The sequence below is a fragment of the Ischnura elegans genome, chromosome 7, assembly GCF_921293095.1.
Source record: "Ischnura elegans chromosome 7, ioIscEleg1.1, whole genome shotgun sequence".
Lineage (NCBI taxonomy): Eukaryota > Metazoa > Arthropoda > Insecta > Odonata > Coenagrionidae > Ischnura > Ischnura elegans.
The window spans coordinates 116,589,665-116,606,673 of record NC_060252.1 but is presented as its reverse complement, the minus strand read 5'-3'; the positions used below and the strand labels follow the sequence as shown (position 1 = coordinate 116,606,673).

The window sequence follows — 17,009 nt, the reverse complement described above, 5'->3', positions numbered from 1 at the left end:
TGTTTTTCCACCCGCAGGTTTGTATTCCCTAATCGAGCCGTGGGAGCTCTTTGCAATTCAACGGCTCTTGAGTTCATGTTCAATGAGAACACATCCAGAAACTCACATACTTCTTGAACAGTTGTTACTTTTTATACCGTTAGGTGGAAAGGGTGGGTAGCATGACACCTTTACATGTCTCGCAAGACTGATGAGGAGGGGGGGGGGGGGGGGTAGGGAGTTGGCTCGGTGTTGTCCTCTCGGAGCCGAGAATGGAAGAGCTTGAGAAAGCTGAGGAGGACAGGAGGGGGGAGGGGAGAGGTCGCTGTGAAAGTCCGTCTGGTGATATCGTAATTAATGACTCCTTTAATGGATAATTGACCTCAATTGTTGCAAAACATACAAAAGCTAACTACTTCCACCCCGGCCGCACGGTCCACTGTGGCGGCCACGAAACGGCGGCGGGACTAAGCGAAGAAAGGATATGATATCCGTGCATAAAGACTACGGAATACTAAAAGTCCAATGACATTTGGCACTTGAATACATATTTTATGAATAATTGTCATCTTGTTTTTGCACATTATACTGTAAATGGCTAAATTCAACTAACATCTTGTCGCAAATAACAATTTATTGCTATATTGGTGACTGGCAATTCTACAATTAGGTCATTGGAAGGTTCCTCGGCAGAGTTATGGCTAAAATATATTTGAAAGGATTTTCTCAGAATTTCGGATTTCCCTAAAGCATCATGGGCAGGCTGCGGTCGAGGGGTTTAGGAAGGTCATGCACGTGCAGCGACAGGCGCCCACGCCGAATGGTTGAGGATTTGCGACCCTCCGCACTTACTGGCCCGACAATGCTGGTTTTAGAACCTTACCAGTAATGACTCTTTTCTACTTCCCCTAGTTCATCGGTAGCTATCCCATGTTATGCTTTTTACACTTTTTTGTCTCTTTTTGCCGACCCTTACCGCCACTTGTTCCGACAAATGGAATTCTTAGTTAGGGGTTTTCGGTTGTTTTTGCGTACCACATCCATCAGTTGTCCTAGAGAGAGTGTCGAGTGAACATCCACTATAACACTGGATTGATCTGTTCAACGTCAGAAGCGCTTTAAAAGAGGATATAGTTACCTACTTGTTCCTGGGAACCAAAGCCTCCTTGCACCCGCCTCCGTTTCGTTGTGACTTCAGTAAGTGTTCGTCGCATCCATCGAAAAAGATTTTACTTTCCATTGTAGCAAGAAGCAGTTCGAAGTTAAGCAAAATTTTTAAAATGATTCGTAGTTGTAGTCCGCAATTTTTTTGGCTACCCATGTAAGAATGATGATAGTTCGGTTTTCGATGGAACTGATTACCTGATATTTTTTAATGTCTTTTTGATTCAAGTTTTTGACAGTGAAATTATTAGCTAGTATTTATTCAATATTAAAATTATAAATTATTATGGTCTCTACCACTGGTCTACGTTTATGTTGCATTGCACTCAACTACTTATTATTTGCGGTGACTTAATGGTATGTACCCTTATCTGACGGTTTTACCCTTGGGTCTTCGCGCGGAGGCCGCGTGCGGACGGTAATAAACCTAACGGTTCGCGCGCTTTCCTAGCCCTTTTCACTCGGCGGCTGCCCACTTGTGTCCCCAGATTTGTTCTTTTACTTTGAACACGTGCAAATTTTTCCAATCTAGAAATTTAATTTTCCCAAAATAAGCCGTCTAAGCGATTGGCTCGCTCATTTCTAGCCGAGTCAGTTTCCTTTCAGTATTCCTTGTCGAATTGCCGAAGGACGTCCACAGAGTAGTTGCTCAGTTATGGATACAACGACAGTGACTAGTCAAGATTTACATAGTGTCGTCTTGGCAAATAGTGAGGGAACTATTCACAAAGTTTTTATAAATGGAGCAGGAATCGTGAAATATGACATTCTTCTTATTGGGCAGCTTTCCGAAGAGGCATTGGAAGCCCGACACAAGGATTAGAACATTAGAAGATTAGAAAAAATCGGGTAAAACATACCAGAAAAGTTGACTTTTTGACTCAAAATTTACCTTATGCAAAACTATTTGATAGCTTTAACGTTGTTAGCAGTAGAAAAAATTCAATTTTTCCCTTGATATTTCCTGAGCAGAAGATAGGCGTGCCCCTGTAGAGTTTGCTTCCCGCAGCACATTCGCCTATTTTAATTGTTATCGCCCTTCTAAACAACATTTTGGCCTGCATAATCCTAAACAAGTTAAATTGCACATTTACAATACACAATTTGTAAAATGTTTCGTTAATTTACTAATAAATTAGACTCTAGCGACTTTTGGCCAGCTTTTTTCTATTCTAGCCCACTGTGCGGCGGTAGGATTTGCTTTATAAAACACAACCTCTCGTTAAACTCCACGTTACCGTAATCTTCACGTTAGTTAACGTGAGGTTTAACCAGACATTATAAAACCGGCCCATAGTGTACGGAAAGGAGAGGGAAATCTTTCAAAAATGTATGCAACTACTTAAATAATGAACGAGGAATGAAGGAATTTTTTTCATTCATCAAGAGTTTTGAAGTTTTTTCAAGTACTTCGAAGAGGACTTTTTTATACCGAAAAAATAACTCTGTACAAGCCCATAAAAATAGCAGCACAAAAGAAGCGATGAGATAGTTATTGTCATGGCTGCAGGCGGATACAGGAGATAGGCGACGCGGATTAAAGAATGGCGCTAATTTCTTATCTTGACAGTGCCATAGAAAAAATGAACAATACAATAATTTCTCATTTAAATTTCATTGGCGTTGTACTTTAAATAGATCATTATAGCCTTAATCTTACTTGTCAATGAGAATATCGAGAGAATTAACAGTTGGGCGCAGACTAATCATTTGAATTTGAATGTAGGGACAACAAAGTCAATAATTATGGGAATTACAGAACAAGGCTGCACGATCCAGGTGAGGAAGGCTTCTGTCTTTACAGGAGAAATGCGTTTATCGGGTGTGAGTATTTCTTTAGCTTTGATGAGTCGATGTAGAGATCTTAAGAAACAAAGGCCTCGCATAATGGGTTTAAGGCGTACATCTAAGGTTCACTGAAACATTACACAGAGATTTTTTACAGTTTTCTTTTGTGGTAAATCGATACCTTCACTGCATAAACGCTAAACAAACAGCAACCGAATCAAATCCGCTCATATAGTACGTAGACCTTGTAATACTAGATGAGCGGATTTGATTCTGTGGGTGATTGTTGAGCTTTGGTGCCATGGAGGTATTCATGTATACACCCTCGGCTCACCGTGTTGTGGCAAATAAATAAAAGGGACTCGTGAATATAAGAGCAAGACATTCAAGGGGAATAAAGAATCCTTCTGGACGGCAACAATGAAGAGGGTCGTGGGAAATAATATCTGGGGACGTACAAACGAGGGTAGGTGGCGTGAAGACCGCCATAATATTTACGACCCTCGGGACTTGGGTCTAAGTGGGATTCCATTCAGAAACAACGGTCCAATAACGTCACTCCAACCGGAGTTTATCGTTTGAACTATCGCCCACTGTGTCTCCTCAGGGGCCCACACTTGGACCACAGTTTGTCAAAGCTTATCCGAAGCTACCCATTCGGATAGTGTAAAATCCCAAGATCAAAGCCTGATGGAGTGGAATTGTTCCATATTGAAATAAACACAATTTCCGCAATTATGAAATTTATTCCGACCTAGAATTCGTTGTTACTACCAGTGGCGCAGCAAGGGAGGGGGTTTTTGGGGGATAAATACCCCCCAGAACTCAGTGAAATTTTAAAATTTAATCCGTTTTAATTAATTCGATAAATATTACTTTAGGAATAGTGTAAGGATTGATAAAATGTCCCTCAGAAAGCCGTAAAACTCACAATTTTGAACCAATTATCCTAAAACATTTCTTGCGGAAGGCGGCCGCACCTCCCGTATTCCATACCCCCAAGTATTAGTTGCTCCGTTCCCCCCCCCCCTATCCTTAATTCCTAGCTGCGCGCATGGTAAGTACATCATCTTCAAGATAAAAATGTTTTGTACCTTTCAACCATTTTGTACCTTGAAGATGATGAAGTAATATTGAAACCTTGGTTGGCATATATTTAACAATCGTGAAAAATTGCAAGTGTTTATTTAAACTATTCTGGTGGCTCAAGACAAATCAAACATCACCATTTCGGAGGTAAAAAGTAAACTGATAGTGAAACCGCTTTCTTCAGGCCATTTTCAAGAGCCAAGTTATCGTCGCGGCATTAAGAATGACCTGTTAACTAGTGTTCCTTATTGTGCGTGCGACATTCAATGTCCGCGATGTGCAATGATGCGAGATCCCTATCCCCTATCCTAAACAACCTTTGCGTTGATTCGCTGAGTTAATGAGCGAGGAAACGGAATAATACTGCATTTTTATGAATCCATAAATCGACCTCAAAATGAAAAAAAGAAGATATTTGGCAGTGAAGAATAGTCTCGCGTTTAAAAACGGGTAAGATTTCCCAAAAATCCTTCCAACTTTTCGATGAGCCTTCCATCGCACTCACGGATTCAGAGGTGCAATGCAATCCAATGAAAATCTATTCGATCAACGAAGCGTCGGAGGGAGATTTGGGAAATCTTACCAGAGAATTCTACACTTCGCCATTATTCGCAAGGAAAAAACCGGACATATCAGACATTCTTCTTAAGGGTGCGGTACAAATTATCCCAATGATTTTGCGGCGATCGTCATATAGCGATGTATTTATTCTAGGGATGGTCAGATCGGATACCGCGGATCCAAATATCCGCGGATATTGCCCTTCATCAGATACATCGGATCAAAAGTTGCGGAAGACATCGGATGTGGATCATAAAGATTTTAAATAATAGCTTTATTGAATGCATAAGGGTGGAAAGAGTTCCGATTCTATCTTCGAATGCGCCGTCCTACTCATGAACCGTTTTGTTTGAAAGCTCTTGCAGAGGTTGTCATTACACTTTTTTCTTAATATTCGTCTCAAACCGGCCAAATTTTGAGATACGTAATGTAAAAACGTAGCCATCGATATTGAGGATTAATATGCAACAATCGCCAGAGAGCGGTCATTTTTTAAAACCCGTTGATAAGGGAGCCGAGGGTAAGCACAGATAGAGCTTACCAGTGACGCACTACGTCTACATAATAACCTGCGAGCCACCTCTAGGGTGTGTGGAAGGGGGTGATCAATCTCTAGCATGCAGTATGCAAGAGGATTCCCAGATTCACACCACACGGTCATAAAAACGTTGCGCCTCGATCTAATTATGCATCCACATTCATGCAAAAGACAACATTTGCCGACCTCACATCAAGTCAAAATTTCTATAAAGCTAAAAATGCGAAACATGCTGTTAGGAATACTGGGAAAATTAAAAGACATGCATTTAGTTATGCGTAGGTTAGTAGGGCCACCTTTATGCATTGGCTATATAGGCTCTCTACGATTTTTATCCGGGATTAGGGATTATTTCGGATAAACGCCGAGGACAAAACTCTAAAAAGTTCGTATCCATGCTTCTGGGTTTCACCACATGGATTTTCTTAGCGACGACAGTTTCTTTGTGACGACGGGTCGACCTGGAGACGCCGGTTTGAATACCGTAGAAACAGTCGTCGAATATAAAATCCGTGGTGACACCCAGAAGCATGGAGACACCATGTAGACAACGCCACGGAAAACTACGCATCAACTCTAAAAAGATATAACTCCGTGGGAGAGAGTTCATAAACGCCCGCAGGAGACGTGGCGTATCCGTGACGGTCAACAAAACCACATATCGCTCACCGCACGGAACGTCTCCAAGAATGCAGGCCGCGTCGGAATATACGCTACGCGCGCTGTGAATCTCGATCGAGCAGTCATTTGACGTCCACCGCTGCCGGTCACAAGCATGACGCGTCCGCCCATGACATCCGACCCCACTCCGAGTACGCCTGTTGACATTAGAGGACAGAGAAACCAAAAAGAGCGCTCAAGTGTCAAGTGGAAAATTGGGAAACGCGCAATTTCAGTTCCATAGTGATAAACGGGAATGGATACCAAATGAAGCATTTCCTACTTAATTAATAATAAATACCCAGAGTAGCCCCCCAATGCTGCCTGCTCCGTAGTCAGGTCTGGCTCATTGGGCATAGCCAGTATTGCAGCATTACAACCAAATGACATTGAGAACAGGTCCACAGAGCAGGGCGGTGCCACCCAAATGTCATTGAAGGACAATTTTTCCGTGCTTTGGTGTTTCACTACATTAATATGCAATGTATTTTCACTTACATCTGTCCCACGTTTTTTGTTTTTCCGTGTTTACGGCCACGACTCCATGAAATGTAAACGATTTTTCTCAAGCAGCTAGCTCTCACGGAGAGCTGTATAGTTAGCTATTTTCAACGGTATTTATACAAAAAACATCTAAGCCGATGATAATTTTATTGCGAAAAAAATCATATTTTACGTCGATTTTTATTCAAAAAAAACATACATATCGACATATTTTCACCTCGTAGCCACGAAAAATGAATTATTCTCATCGTTTGTACAGTTCTCAAGGTGAAACATGATTTGGCGACTTCTACCGAAAACCAGGGTACACCTCTAGGAAAGTCTTTTGAATTTCGCGGTTTTCCCATTACCTCGGTGTTAGGACCAACTTAGGTCCCCGGGTGGTTTTTTTCAGCATTTGTCATCAGATTAACATGAATTTAAAATGATGGTTTTCAAGAATACGTATCCCGAAATAAACGAATTCTCATAAACGGAAACCGATTTACCCGATAAGGCACCCATGCCTGACCGAAATAAGGCTCTCCCAACTCCCACGGCACTGCTAGAGAGCAACTTAAAAGAAAGAATGCGAAATATGTACAGATGGACACCACTGCAAACTTCATACCTATTCATTTCCACGATTGTACTTTAATTTACGTTGCACTGAAATAATAAAATTTTAAAATCGCAAAAATACATGAAAAGAAACGCTCTCGTCATACTTTATCAACTATGCGATTGGTGATTTTTCCGTTTCAATCCCCGTTTCATGCAAAAAAGTAAAATCGCTCGTTTCTCTTTAAATTCAGCAGTCTGTAAAGAGACGACCAACACAGCAAATCCATTTGAAGCGACAAATGCATAGTGGCATTGAAAAAAAGTAGCATATGAAATTAGAAAAGAAAGGGCATTGACAACAAAATGCCGTAGAAAGTCAAACTGAATAAAATGCGCTCTATTAAAAAATCGAGATATTCTGGGCCACAAGTCCAAATTGGACGAAAGGAAAATTAAAATTCTAGTTACATCTTCACATGTACAGTGGCGGAAAAAATTAACGCAAAGCTCGTTGGCGTCTGAGAGCGGCCAGTTCAGGAACTACTTGTCTACCAAAATTTTGCCCTCGTAATGCTCTCATACAACCGGGAGTTTTAAAAGCAATATATCCCTTATACCGGGGAAATAATCATACCCGTCGCATTATCACAAGGCGCAAAAGATCCAGCTACGAATTCTTCGCCATATTCTCCGAAGTATGCTTCGCCCTCGACTCACCTACAATGGAATCCACTCTCGTCGGGACATAGTGGACACAGCCGACATATTGGGCATTGAGACTGCCCTAACACCCAATCGTTCGGGTGGTCTAGTGGGTAAAGGCTTCATGCTTCGAATCAGGGGTTCCACGGATCGAGCCCCAGTGACGGATGACTTGATGCTGCTCACAAACACACTGTAAATATTTTTCTGATCTTAAAACTTCGCAATATCTATCAATAGGTCCATAGGACGTTGCATGGCTATTGAATTCTTACGCGCTTATTTATTTGTTGAAATTCAACCACCATATTGCATAACCATTTGGGCAGTTGACTGTGGAGTGAATTTTGACTACCATTTCCGCGTCGTCCAGCACCGCTTCAAGGCCCCTAACCATTTGCTGCATGTGTGATGTGTCACGGCCTGCTACTCCTCCCCTTCAAGGGAAAACTCCTATAGAGTTCCTCAAAACAGAATGAAAGCACTTTTTGAGCCACCTCCGAGAAATCAGTTGTTTGTTTTCAGTTCAGTATTGCAATGCTTTGCTCAATATTCTACGCCCAATAAGTTTCCCGAGGATTATATTGGAACAACTTGTAACATACTGCAATTGAAAAGAAATGCGAAGCCGAATTGATTTAGGTAACGCAATATGTTATGGCCATTTTAAGGTTTAATAATTTCTTTCATGTAGTTATCCAAAGAAATTGATTAATTTGGTCAGTAAACGATTTCTTTCATAGTGAAATGAGAGGAGTAAATAGAGCTTTTTGAACTTCATAATGTCTTTAAAACTTGATTTTTAATCTCAATGATGATCCATATGAACGCGTATTTGATTAACAACATCAACTAAAAATTAGATCTTTATTAAAATAGATGTATCTGAACTAAGCGTTATATGTTTTTAAATTTTATAAACTGACATAAAATGAGAATCAGAAAAGTATTATAATTTTCACTTATTGAAAAGTTATTTAGGAAACTGGAGATAATACTGAAATTTGAATGGTTGGAAAGGAACGTAAAGGAATTTAATTGTATTTAGTTAATAGAAGGGAATGAATTTTATCTAGAATTTGTTTCCGTGGTAATCGAATTATGATTAATATTTCCTTGCTACAAGTTGATACATTTCATGGACTGATATATTTTTCCTTGTGAATTTCTCGTTCAGGCATAATCAATCAATTGATTCTCGAATTTATTTCTTCTAAACCCAGTGAATATTACTTTTGTTCAAATCCGATCTTTGATGCTAGTTTTCTTTATCAATTCCTGCATAATTCCCGTCTTCTCTGAAACACAAATGCTTTACCTTGCAGTCATTTACCGGTCTACTCCGTTTTTGTGTCCGAATCCTTTTCCGCAAAATATTTAATGTCCACAATTAAACTCATTTACTTTTCTTTTGCTACGTAGACTGTTTCAGAAGTCCATCTTTGATGCACATTTCAATTATGCAACAATCATGGGAGTAAATCCTTCGTAAGAAAGTGAAAAGAAAACGCCTGCTGTATATGAGGTAAATTTTTTGTAATCATTATGTGGCTTATTGGAAATATATTTTTTGCTAAGACAATGGGAAAATTCGACCACACACTATAATTCACGGGATGGTCAAAAAAACTCTATCGCTCCTCTTCAATGAATAGAGAATACTGGAAATTCGGCCATAAAATGAAGATGTAAAAATGAATGGTAATTCATGTGATTACAAGAATAAAATTTCTTCATTGATAGGTGAAGGTAATGAAAAATCATTTTTATTTTTAAAAAGTTAGTTTGTAAATTAACATAAATGTCTGACAACCGCCTTTCTGACGCGAAATTACCTCGAATAATTCATTGTGAGATTTACTCTATTCCTTAACCTATGTTGAGAGCTAAAAGTAATCACAAGTTCGAAGTAGGGAATAAATAAATAGCTAAAAACGGGGACAGTCCAATATTTCTATGATTTCGAAATAACATTAGTTCCATAATAATGATAAAATATTTTTTTAATGTGTGCGTAATGCTCATTTTGTTGAAAAATTTAAGGGTAAGTCTAACCTCTGTTAACTTAACCATTTGCTCAATGTTTCTGATGAAATACATGCGCAGACGCCAAAAATTACCCGATTGAGAACTACTGAGTTTGGGCGGCTTGATGTTCTTCCTTCGCTCAGCTCTGCAGAACTTCCGAGGAATTTTCCCTTGAAATGAGGGAGGAGTAGCAGGCCGTGACACATCACACATGCAGCAAATGGTTAGGGGCCTTGAAGCGGTGCTGGACGACGCGGAAATGGTAGTCAAAATTCACTCCACAGTCAACTGCCCAAATGGTTATGCAATATGGTGGTTGAATTTCAACAAATAAATAAGCGCGTAAGAATTCAATAGCCATGCAACGTCCTATGGACCTATTGATAGATATTGCGAAGTTTTAAGATCAGAAAAATATTTACAGTGTGTTTGTGAGCAGCATCAAGTCATCCGTCACTGGGACTTGATCCGTGGAACCCCTGATTCGAAGCATGAAGCCTTTACCCACTACACCACCCGAACGATTGGGTTTTAGGGCAGTCTCAATGCCCAATATGTCGGCTGTGTCCACTATGTCCCGACGAGAGTGGATTCCATTGTAGGTGAGTCGAGGGCGAAGCATACTTCGGAGAATATGGCGAAGAATTCGTAGCTGGATCTTTTGCGCCTTGTGATAATGCGACGGGTATGATTATTTCCCCGGTATAAGGGATATATTGCTTTTAAAACTCCCGGTTGTATGAGAGCATTACGAGGGCAAAATTTTGGTAGACAAGTAGTTCCTGAACTGGCCGCTCTCAGACGCCAACGAGCTTTGCGTTAATTTTTTCCGCCACTGTACTAGAATATTTATGATTCACACGAATGATGCTTGGTACTGCATTTACATTGGTGAGTCTTCTACAGCAAGCGTTAGACAGGGTAGGCTATGCCAACTGAACTGTTCCTGATTGACTTTCATGAGTCATGATAAGTTTTGCCTTGCTTAATCATTTATAATACGAAGAAAACAATTGTTTTTGTACAAATATAGAGCATACAATAGAGCGAAGAGAAAATCGGTAATTAAGTGCAAGCCTTCTTACTGCTTTAATTTCCGTGACGGAGGTCCGCAATACCCTCACATTTCAAAGCACTGATTGCTTTTCATATTTTAGCAGATGAGATAAATTAGCGGTATGATAACTTTTTTGCGAATTTAATCTAAGTTTTCTACCAGTTAAGGTGGAGTGTTTTGCAGAAACCTGTCTTCCCCCTGTCTTCCCTCCCAACTTTGACTTTCTTCTTCCATTCGGGGTAAGACCCATTCATTTTTTCCATTTTCCAAGTTCCCATTCTGTCTCTCGCTTACCCCACAATCTCACCCCGAACACGGTTTTTAACTTCCCCTCTCCGTTCAGTATCCCCCTGCCATGAAACTTACGATACAGCTATCATCATTTTACATTGAATTCGAGTGAACCTATCCGTTAATATTTCTTGTACAAATTCATTATTCATCTCTAAAGTATTATGTAATTACTGCGTACTGGACATTCAAACAATTCGAGAAGAGAGCTTGGTGATCCTAACCATCGTTCTGGCCATCTCTCAACAAGTGAGATGAATAACTTTCAACAAAAATACTTAGTATAGGAGTGGGTGAGAAGCCAAGGGGAACAAATGATTTCTTTTTTAAACAGAGTTATGTGCAGATATCACGCAAAGAAAACAAACGAGTTGAACTATATATTTAGTAGTGTATTTGATTTTCTACTCGATGCCAGCCCAGAATATACACTCACTCGAATCCCTTGGCATCCAAGTTTTAGTGCATTTCTTTTAAAAATTAACTTTACCAAACTTCGACAAGAAATAAATCACTTGTACCCCTTGGCTTCGCACCCCGTCATATAAAAATACTGTCAGCACATGGTTTCAGGGAAAATTATAACGGTTAATTTAAATCCATATGCATGGATTATTGAGAGTACGTACTTAAACAAGGCGGACTGTACAAATCCCGCTCCAGATGTACTTATTTTACCAAATCCGGTCCAATATTTGAGTAAATAATACGACCAATATAAAAAATAATAAAAAATAACCAATTGAAATTCTTTTGGCATCCGACCCCCAAGGTAATACCTTAGTAACAGTTTGTTACAAAAAATGTTGCTGATATACTATTTTTCAATCTCCTCTCTTTGTCTTTCACCAGTTTCATTTAAAAACAGCTCTCGAGAATGATGCGTAAGCATTGAAACCGGTCGTGTAAGATTAAAAAAGTGAGGAAAGTTACCACAGCCGCCTCAATTATTATTAGCCATGGAATTCTACACATTCAACTTGTCGACAGTCTGTCTGATTCGTTTAAAAACGTTGATCCAGAGAACGAGGTTATCTCTTACAAAATTACAAATATCTACACTCAGTAAGAACTTTTAAAGCGCTTCAAGAAACTAAATACAGACGAATAAATGGAATAACATGATTACTTAAACGACAAAATGAAAATAAATGTGACTTACCAGAGTAACGGAGTTGACAGACTATACAAAATGTCCCGAACCACTTGGAGATGATGTATGTCGAAATGTAGGACTGCTTCAGGCCGGAGGGAGGGCTGGAAATTCAAAGACGAGACGAGATATATAAGGTTGTGACAGCACTTGGTGAATCAACTGCTTCATCATATCAATCACTTGCACAGATCTCTGCAATTGGTGTTCATTTCGTCCATTGTCACTTTAAGGGATAAATTCCTAACTTTGCCTGCTAAGTCACTAATCGCAGCACAGGAGTATATGTCGTTAAACAAAAGCTTAAATCACGACGATTTTAGGCCAAAATCGCAGTTTTCTGTAGCTCTACTTAACTTTTTCACCGGCTCGTAAAAAATAAAATAAAGGTTCGCAGTCGCAGCTGGAGTGTCGTGGCTTCAAAAGACCCTGGCTGCAGTCCCCAGCGCCCTCCACTACAAGGCCCGCGACTTGCCGCAGTAGGTTAAAACACACGCCGGTAACATTAGCGAGGAAGAATGTTGAATGGCATTCCTTGCCTTACTAGGATGTCTTTGAAAACCACAATACTACCGAATTCCGTCTCACACGATTGTCTGCGAGACATAGAGAAGTTGGCACAACACCCAAAGACACAAATATTAATATGAGTCATTCACCACGGGAAATATTCTAACGCACATACTTCGAGATGACAGCTGTCATAAACTCTCCCCACTAAGTCGATATCAGTCCTATTTTTCCAGATCCACTCTTCATTCCAGTTTAGGGGAAAATGGGAAGCTTAGGTGCAAAGTGACGTAGTATGGAAGGAGACACTTTGACGAGACAGTAACACAGAGTAGTGGTTGTCTCGCAATATTTAGTGCACGAGGCGATAGATAAGAGTGACGGTCAGAAGAAAGGAGCTGGCAGTGCTGCATAGAGATGCCACGGTCACTGTTGGCCGACAACAATACGCGAAGCGGCGAAAACTCACAGTGCGGTAATCATAAAAAAAACCACGTCCCGGAGAAGTCAGATGGGAGGGAAAACACTCTACGTAGCAGAGTCACTGACTCGAGAGGATAAGTCAAAAATAATGCGGCAGCGGCAGAGGAATCGGTTTTCAAGCGGGCGCGTCCGACGCCCGGCCGGCGAGTGGCATCAGGTACTACGGCGGCGGAGGGTCGCTCGTCATCGGCGAATGCGTCTCCCTCGGCGGGGGATCGGGAGACACGTCCGAGTTCGACTTCAGAGGGTTGGTGGGAGGAGTGGAGTGAGTAGTAACGCGCGGCGGGAGCCGGTCGAGTGAACTGCCGAACTGCGAGGGAAATAGTGGTGAAGATAGGAGGGGGAGGGGAGTGGGGTGAGGGGGTTGCGACTGTCTACTCCCGGCGATGCGCGGCGCGGTGCGGGGAAGCGGTTCCCGGCCGCATGAGGGCCCAGCGCTCCCGTGGGGACGCCGCGCCGTTGGGCCCTCAGCCGAGGCGTAGGCCCAAAAGCACGCCGGAAGACTGTCACGGTATCTAAAGATTTGATCGTTGGATTTTTCTTCCTCATAGAATAATCCTCCAAGGCCGTTAGAACATTAATTGCGTAAGCTTGGTTTCGCTGATGGTAGGACCCGGCCGCCTATGTGACGGTGCGGGATTCCTCGTCCCTTCCCTTCCTTCCCTATCCCCTCCCAGGAGGCGTCGTCGGGCTCCTATCGCGGCGGCTCCTCCTTCCTTGTTCCTTCTAGTACTTGCCCTCCTGCGGGAAGAGGAAAAAAGCCCGCGCTTACAGTCCCTGCCGCAGAAGTGCAACCCGCGAGCCCCCCCTGGGTGTCTCGTTTCCACTGTCACGTGATACGAGAGGATAGAGCGTCGTTCGAACGCAATGGGGGGCCAAGAAATCGAATCGCTAGTGTAATCGCATAAGGAGGATGGGCTGCGGTGAGCAAGTTACGCAATCAAGCATTTGCCGATCCTACGTGCTCCAACTTCGTTATGTCGCGGGCGCCAACAGTTGTATCTCATTACATGTAATTGCGCCCTGCGGGTCAATGATAGTAACCACTGGCTGCTCCATTGAAGCACAACTCAATGACAAGAAGAGAAGTGTTGTCAACACAAAAGCGGCACGGGGCATCGTGTTGTAGTAATAGGCGAACATGTAACACACATACGTCTACTGTTATAAGGTCCACATATGATTCCACTACCCTTGAGATATGAATCCGATCCAGTACCAAGACACAATACCTTATAGTTTTCCATACTTGGTTTAATTCTCACGTATGATCTACATAAATGAGCAAAATTGCAAGCCGATCACTAACTGAGTCTGAAATCTGAAGATGTATACATTGCTGCAGAAATAAAACAAATATACTTTCATTACTGTTGATTCACTTGAGTGGAACAAATTTACAGCACAGATTGGTTTGTAAATATTTAAACGAGCACAAATCACCGAAAATCATAGACTCCAGAGCTTCATAATTATATTGTGGAATGAAATTTTTTTACCGGCTGAATTCTTTGCGTTATAATTTTGCTGAAATAGAGTCAGAGTCGTTTGAAACTGATTTAGAAATATTCCTAAAGTGCAGCCGTAGCTTACCGCAAGGTAAAATTAGGCTCATAAAAGTTATGAATAATGTATGTAATATTAAATGAGCGAAAGTAATTTTAAATTTTAAAATTTTCCATTTAAAATATTTATGGCATACTCTAGGAATTGTATTTATTTTGGGATGTAAAATTGAAAAAAATACTACATGTTCAAACAAGGCTGCCTTTATGTGAACACATGTGTTACTGATCATTGGCACACATCCTTGTGTACAGATTCTTCCGAAAATATTCTTATTTCAGTCCTTTTGTCACACTTAACACGAAAAGATTTATATCATCTCATTTCTTAATTAATGTTTTCATTTTAAGGATATCGAATGCGATGATAGAAACTGATGTATGACACTCAAGTTGGAAAGAGATTAACACTAGAACTACCGATGGAGTCATTTTGACTCCTCGCCATTTTTATTTCTCTGCCCTGTCTAAAATTTTCCGAATTCCGGCCTGAAATTCCGTGACTTTTATTCATTTTCGACACAAAATAAGGCTGTGCGATTAAAATAATTCTAGAAAATAAAATAGTGCACGTTTTTCAAAATTTACCTTTAACTACCAAAGGGAGTCATTTTGACTCCCTAATGTATTTTGCTTGTCTTTTCACCAAATAGTAATATTTATACAAGTTTTTATCTCTTCTTATGTCAATATTAATTAATATAAATCAATCAAAGGTTTAAATATACAATTATTTTCCTTTTGGCCCATATTTGCGAGACTGAAAGCATTTCTTATTTTACGGGTCTGTGTTTGGATCTACAAACTATGTGAATGTCCTGGTATTATTTTACCTTGCGATAAAGTGGTGAATATGCGATTCATAGCATTTTCAAATCCATGTGTTTAGAATCCGTTGTGTCTGTCCCTCCTCCCCTCCTTCTCGCCGCCCACCTTTGCTGCCGCCCGCAAATACTGTGCATTGCGCTGCAGCACTTTTATTTCAGCCTTGACTGCGTGGAAGTTGATTTTCAAATATGAAAAAGTACCTCTGATATACCGATTCCCCAGAAAAATTGATATACTGATGAACCAGGAAAATAAATCAGTAGAATGAAATAAAGTTACTGTCCTAGCACGTTCGGCTCTGACAGCGCTGGCTGCCGGGTGCCGCACAGGAAAACCGTGCGCTGTCCTTTGCATTAGTGAATCCAGTGAACTCTCGAGTGGACTGCAAAACTCCTATGAAGCAAGGATTTCATTTTTCCTGACTGGGAGTATGGCTAGAAGAAGTAGGCGAAAGCGTGAAGAAGCCCTATCTATGTTGCATTCTATACCGGAAGGTGAATCGGAACGCGAAACAAAAGATCATTTCGGCTTTGACGAAGTCGAGGATTTTATTCCTCAAAACGTTTCTAGTGAGTCTGAAGATTCAGACAAAACGCGTGCGAAATATAAGCAGTAATTTACATTTACTTTCCCTTTCATGGGTAGTTACAAAAAAAGGTATTATATACGATTATTTATCGATTCGTTTATACTGACTCACATAAAGCGATGTACAATTGTGGAACCACGCAGGCAAAATTACGAAGATTTTACACTTTCCGATGTGGAGCTAGTTGCATGTATAGCCATATTTTATGCCCGAGGAATATCAGGTACAAATGATTACTCTATTGAGAATATTTGGTCAAACGACTGGGGAATACCATTTTCTACAACGAACGACTAGGTTTGTTAACATTTTGCAATGTCTAAGAGTTGATGAGAAATCTAATTGATTCCAGCGGCTCAAAACTGTCAAGTTTGCCCTCTTTTCAATAGTGTACGATAGATTCATAGAGAATTACATTGCTTGTTACAAACCTGGTCCGTACATTATAGTTGATGAACAACTTTTTCCCAGTGCAATTAGGTATATTTCACTCTGTACATTCCTTCTAATCCGGACAAATACGGCCATAAATATTGGCTACCTGTTGACAAGGAGAGCAAATATCTTGCAAATGCCTTCCCTTATGTTGGAAAAGGTAATTCACTTAATGCAGATTGCCGTTTAGCAGTACTGAAACTAATGCAACCATTTCTGAAAAAGGGCGAAATGTTACTGTATATAATTACTTTACCTCAGTCAAACTCGCTGAACAGCAAAAAATCCAGGGTACTAGCATTGTGGGAAAGGTAAATAAAAGAGAATAGAATAACCAAAAGAGATGAAATCACAAATATACCACAAGAACGTCTACTCAGTGATAGCCTATCTACTCGTTGGAAAATACTCCCGACTTAGCAGGTATTCATGGATAGTGTACAATGAGACTACCTAAAACATTTCACGCAAGACGTTTTAGAAAAAGCTCGTTACAGAGTTGGCTGATCCTCATGTTAGATATAGATAAAAGCGTTGCGTGT

The 17,009-nt window shown here is 40.6% G+C and overlaps 1 protein-coding gene across 3 annotated transcripts in view; it reads right to left on the bottom strand.

Annotated features, from left to right (window-relative positions):
• Window positions 1–17,009, bottom strand: part of LOC124161954 (deoxyuridine 5'-triphosphate nucleotidohydrolase-like) — an 86,020-nt gene that overhangs the window by 47,475 nt on the left and 21,536 nt on the right. For 2 of the 3 annotated variants that reach the window (XR_006865453.1, XR_006865452.1), the window contains exon 3: window positions 12,067–12,161. The exons of the other annotated variant lie outside the window; for it this stretch is intronic. The gene's annotated coding sequence lies outside the window, so the exon portion shown is untranslated. The remainder of the gene's footprint in view (window positions 1–12,066; window positions 12,162–17,009) is intronic. 3 annotated transcript variants of the gene reach the window in all.